Source organism: Calliopsis andreniformis, unplaced genomic scaffold, assembly GCF_051401765.1.
Source record: "Calliopsis andreniformis isolate RMS-2024a unplaced genomic scaffold, iyCalAndr_principal scaffold0266, whole genome shotgun sequence".
In the NCBI taxonomy this organism is placed as follows: domain Eukaryota; kingdom Metazoa; phylum Arthropoda; class Insecta; order Hymenoptera; family Andrenidae; genus Calliopsis; species Calliopsis andreniformis.
Window position 1 is genome coordinate 268,399 of NW_027480675.1, and position 6,424 is coordinate 274,822.

A 6,424-nucleotide genomic window follows, 5' to 3' on the forward strand; every position below is an offset into this window, starting at 1 on the left:
ACTGCTCCTCACGCTGGTCCTGAAAATGATACTGCCCCTGAGACTGCTCCTGACACTGACGCTGCTCCTGGCACTGCTCCTGAAACTGACACTGGAACTGACACTGCTCCTCACACAGCTCCTGACAGTGACACTGCTCCTGACACTGCTGCTGACACTGACACTGCTACTCACACAGCTCCTGACACTGACACTGCTCCAGACACTGCTCCTGATACAGACGCTGCTGCTGATACTGACAATGCTCCTGACACTGCTCCTGACACAGACACTGCTGCTGATACTGATAATGCTCCTGAAACTGCTCCTGACACTGACACGGCTGCTCACACTGCTCCTGACACTGACACTGCTCCTGAAACTGGTCCTGACACAGACACTGCTGCTGATACTGACAATGCTCCTGACACTGCTCCTGACACAGACACTGCTCCTGGCGCTGCTCCTGACACTGACTCTGCTCCTGATGCTGACACTGACACTGCTCCTGGCACTGCTTCTGACACTGCTCCTGACACTGCTCCTGACACTGACACTGCTCCTGACACTGCTCCTGACACTGACACTGCTCCTGACACTGCTCCTGACACTGACACTGCTTCTGATCCTGACAATGCTCCTGACACTGCTCCTGACACTGATGCTGACTCTGTTCATGACTGTGACACTGACACTGACACTGCTCCCGTCACAGACACTGACACTGATCCTGACACTGACACTGCTCCTGTGTCTAACACTTGTCCTGAGACTGCTTCTGACACACGCTGGTCCTGACACTGCTCGTGACATTGCTCCTGACATTGCCGCTGGTCCTGACACAGACACTGCACCTGGTACTGACACTGACACTGCTCCTGACACTGTCACTGCTCCTGACGGTGCTCCAGGCACTGCAACTGACACTGGCACTGCCCCTGACACTGATCCTGACACTGACCCTGCTCCTGACACAGCTTCTGACACTGACACTGCTCCTGACGCTGCTCCTGACACTGACACTGCTCCTGGCACTGCTCCTGACACTGACGCTGCTCCTGATACTGACTCTGACACTGCTCCTGGCACTGCTCCTGACACTGCTCCTGAAACTGCTCATGACACAGGCACTGCTCCTGGTACTGACACTGACACTGCTCCTGACACAAATACTGCTGCTGATACTGACAATGCTACTGACACTGCTTCTGACACTGCTCCTAAAACTGACACTGCCCCTGATACTGACACTCTCACTGCTACTGACACTGCTCCTGACACTCACACTGCTGCTGATCCTGACAATGCTCTTGACACTGCTCCAGACACTGATACTGATACTGCACCTGACACAACTCCTGAAATAGCTCCTGTATCTGACACTGCTCCTGACACTGACACTGCTCCTGGCACAGCTCCTGTGACTGCTCCTGACACTGACACTGCTCCTGACCCTGACACGGCTGCTCACACTGCTACTGACACTGACCCTGCTCCTGACACGGGTCCTGACACAGACACTGCTGCTGATGCTGACAATGCTCCTGACACTGCTCCTGACAGAGACACTACTCCGAACAATGCTTCTGACACTGACACTGCTCCTGTCACTGGCACTGGACCTGACACTGCTTCTGACACTGGCACTGCTCCTGACACTGCTCCTGACAGTGACACTGCTCCTGGTACTGACACTGACACTGCTCCTGACACCGACACTGTTCCTGTCACTGCTCCTGACGCTGACACTGCTCCTGACACTGCTCCTGACACTGACACTGCTCCTGGCACAGCTCCTGCCACTGTCACTGCTCCTGACACTGCTCGTGACACTGCTCCTGACACTGACACTGCTCCTGGCACAGATCCTGTGACTCCTCCTGACACTGACACTGCTCCTGACACTGCACCTGACACTGCTTCTGACACTGTCACTGCTACTACCACTGCTCCTGACACTGACGCTGCTGCTGATCCTGACAATGCTCCTGACAGTGCTCCTGACACTAACGCTGACACTGCTGATGACACTGACACTGACACTGACACTGCTCCTGTCACTGACACTGCTCCTCACACTGCCCTTCACACTGACACTGCTCCTGACACTGCTACTGACACAGACACTGCTGCTGATACTGACAATGCTCCTGACACTGCTCCTGACACAGACACTGCTCCTGGCGCTGCTCCTGACACTGACGCTGCTCCTGATGCTGACACTGACACTGCTCCTGGCACTGCTCCTGACACTGCTCCTGACACTGCTCCTGACACTGACACTGCTCCTGACACTGCTCCTGACACTGACACTGCTCCTGACACTGCTCCTGACACTGACACTGCTGCTGATCCTGACAATGCTCCTGACACTGCTCCTGACACTGATGCTGACACTGTTCATGACTGTGACACTGACACTGACACTGCTCCGGTCACAGACACTGACACTGATCCTGACACTGACACTGCTCCTGTGTCTAACACTTGTCCTGTGACTGCTTCTGACACTGGCTGGTCCTGACACTGCTCCTGACATTGCTCCTGACATTGCCGCTGGCCCTGACACAGACACTGCACCTGGTACTGACACTGACACTGCTCCTGACACTGTCACTGCTCCTGACGATGCTCCGGGCACTGCAACTGACACTGGCACTGCCCCTGACACTGATCCTGACACTGATCCTGCTCCTGATACTGCTCCAGACACTGACACTGACACTGCTCCTGAAACTACTTCTGACACAGCTCCTGACGATGACACTGCTCCTGACGCTGCTTCTGACACTGACACTGCAGATGACACAGCTCCTGACACAGCTCCTGACACTGACACTGACACTGCTCCTGACACTGACACTGACACTGCTCCTGACACTGACACTGACACTGCTCATGACAGTGACTCTGACACTGACACTGCTCCCGGCACAGAGACTGAGACTGATCCTGACACTGACACTGCTCCTGTAACTGACACTTGTCCTGAGACTGCTTCTGACACTGGCACTGGTCCTGACACTGCTCCTTACATTGGCGCTGGTCCTGACTCTGCTCCTGACACTGACACTGCTCCTGACACTGCTCCTGACACAGACACTGCTGCTGATACTGACAATGCTCCTGATACTGCTCCTGACACGGACACTGCTCCGGACAATGCTCCTGACACTGACACTGCTTCTGTCACTGACACTGGTCCTGACACTGCTTCTGACACTGGCACTGGTCCCGACACTGCTCCTGACACTTACCCTGCTCCTGAAACAGCTCCTGACACTGCTCCTGACACTGACACTGCTCCTGGCACTGCTGCTGACACTGACGCTGCTCCTGATGCTGACACTGACACTGCTCCTGGCACTGCTCCTGACGCTGCTCCTCACACTGCTCCTGACACAGGCACTGCTCCTGGTACTGACACTGACACTGCTCCTGACACAGGCACTGTTTCTGGTACTGACACTGACACTGCTCCTGACACTGCCACTGCTCCTGACGCTGCTCCAGACAATGCAACTGACACTGGCACGGCTCCTCACACTGCTCCTGACACTGACGCTGCTCCTGGCACTGCTCCTGACACTGACACTGCACCTGACACAGCTCCTGGCATTGACACTGGTGCTGACACTGCTCCTGAAACTGACACTGGTCCTCACACTGATCCTGACACTGACACTGCTCCTCACGCAGCGCCTGACAGTGATACTGCCCCTGAGACGGCTCCTGACACTGACGCTGCTCCTGGCACTGCTCCTGGCACTGCTCCTGGAACTGACACTGCTCCTCACACAGCTCCTGACAGTGCCACTGCTCCTGACACTGCTGCTGACACTGACACTGCTACTCACACAGCTCCTGACACTGACACTGCTCCAGACACTGCTCCTGATACAGACACTGCTGCTCATACTGACAATGCTCCTGACACTGCTCCTGACACAGACACTGCTGCTGATACTGATAATGCTCCTGATACTGCTCCTGACACTGACACGGCTGCTCACACTGCTCCTGACACTGACACTGCTCCTGAAACTGGTCCGGACACAGACACTGCTGCTGATACTGACAATGCTCCTGACACTGCTCCTGACACAGACACTGCTCCTGGCGCTGCTCCTGACACTGACTCTGCTCCTGATGCTGACACTGACACTGCTCCTGGCACTGCTCCTGACACTGCTCCTGACACTGACACTGCTCCTGACACTGCTCCTGACACTGACACTGCTCCTGACACTGCTCCTGACACTGACACTGCTTCTGATCCTGACAATGCTCCTGACACTGCTCCTGACACTGATGCTGACTCTGTTCATGACTGTGACACTGACACTGACACTGCTCCCGTCACAGACACTGACACTGATCCTGACACTGACACTGCTCCTGTGTCTAACACTTGTCCTGAGACTGCTTGTGACACAGGCTGGTCCTGACACTGCTCATGACATTGCTCCTGACATTGCCGCTGGTCCTGACACAGACACTGCACCTGGTACTGACTCTGACACTGCTCCTGACACTGTCACTGCCCCTGACGGTGCTCCAGGCACTGCAACTGACACTGGCACTGCCCCTGACACTGATCCTGACACTGACCCTGCTCCTGACACTGCTTCTGACACTGACACTGCTCCTGACGCTGCTCCTGACACTGACACTGCTCCTGGCACTGCTCCTGACACTGACGCTGCTCCTGATACTGACTCTGACACTGCTCCTGGCACTGCTCCTGACACTGCTCCTGAAACTGCTCATGACACAGGCACTGCTCGTGGTACTGACACTGACACTGCTCCTGACACAAATACTGCTGCTGATACTGACAATGCTCCTGACACTGCTTCTGACACTGCTCCTAAAACAGACACTGCCCCTGATACTGACACTCTCACTGCTACTGACACTGCTCCTGACACTCACACTGCTGCTGATCCTGACAATGCTCTTGGTACTGCTCCAGACACTGATACTGATACTGCACCTGACACAACTCCTGAAATAGCTCCTGTATCTGACACTGCTCCTGACACTGACACTGCTCCTGGCACAGCTCCTGTGACTGCTCCTGACACTGACACTGCTCCTGACCCTGACACGGCTGCTCACACTGCTACTGACACTGACCCTGCTCCTGACACGGGTCCTGACACAGACACTGCTGCTGATGCTGACAATGCTCCTGACACTGCTCCTGACAGAGACACTACTCCGAACAATGCTTCTGACACTGACACTGCTCCTGTCACTGGCACTGGACCTGACACTGCTTCTGACACTGGCACTGCTCCTGACACTGCTCCTGACAGTGACACTGCTCCTGGTACTGACACTGACACTGCTCCTGACACCGACACTGTTCCTGTCACTGCTCCTGACGCTGACACTGCTCCTGACACTGCTCCTGACACTGACACTGCTCCTGGCACAGCTCCTGCCACTGTCACTGCTCCTGACACTGCTCGTGACACTGCTCCTGACACTGACACTGCTCCTGGCACAGATCCTGTGACTCCTCCTGACACTGACACTGCTCCTGACACTGCACCTGACACTGCTTCTGACACTGTCACTGCTACTACCACTGCTCCTGACACTGACGCTGCTGCTGATCCTGACAATGCTCCTGACAGTGCTCCTGACACTAACGCTGACACTGCTGATGACACTGACACTGACACTGACACTGCTCCTGTCACTGACACTGCTCCTCACACTGCCCTTCACACTGACACTGCTCCTGACACTGCTACTGACACAGACACTGCTGCTGATACTGACAATGCTCCTGACACTGCTCCTGACACAGACACTGCTCCTGGCGCTGCTCCTGACACTGACGCTGCTCCTGATGCTGACACTGACACTGCTCCTGGCACTGCTCCTGACACTGCTCCTGACACTGCTCCTGACACTGACACTGCTCCTGACACTGCTCCTGACACTGACACTGCTCCTGACACTGCTCCTGACACTGACACTGCTGCTGATCCTGACAATGCTCCTGACACTGCTCCTGACACTGATGCTGACACTGTTCATGACTGTGACACTGACACTGACACTGCTCCGGTCACAGACACTGACACTGATCCTGACACTGACACTGCTCCTGTGTCTAACACTTGTCCTGTGACTGCTTCTGACACTGGCTGGTCCTGACACTGCTCCTGACATTGCTCCTGACATTGCCGCTGGCCCTGACACAGACACTGCACCTGGTACTGACACTGACACTGCTCCTGACACTGTCACTGCTCCTGACGATGCTCCGGGCACTGCAACTGACACTGGCACTGCCCCTGACACTGATCCTGACACTGATCCTGCTCCTGATACTGCTCCAGACACTGACACTGACACTGCTCCTGAAACTACTTCTGACACAGCTCCTGACGATGACACTGCTCCTGACGCTGCTTCTGACACTGAC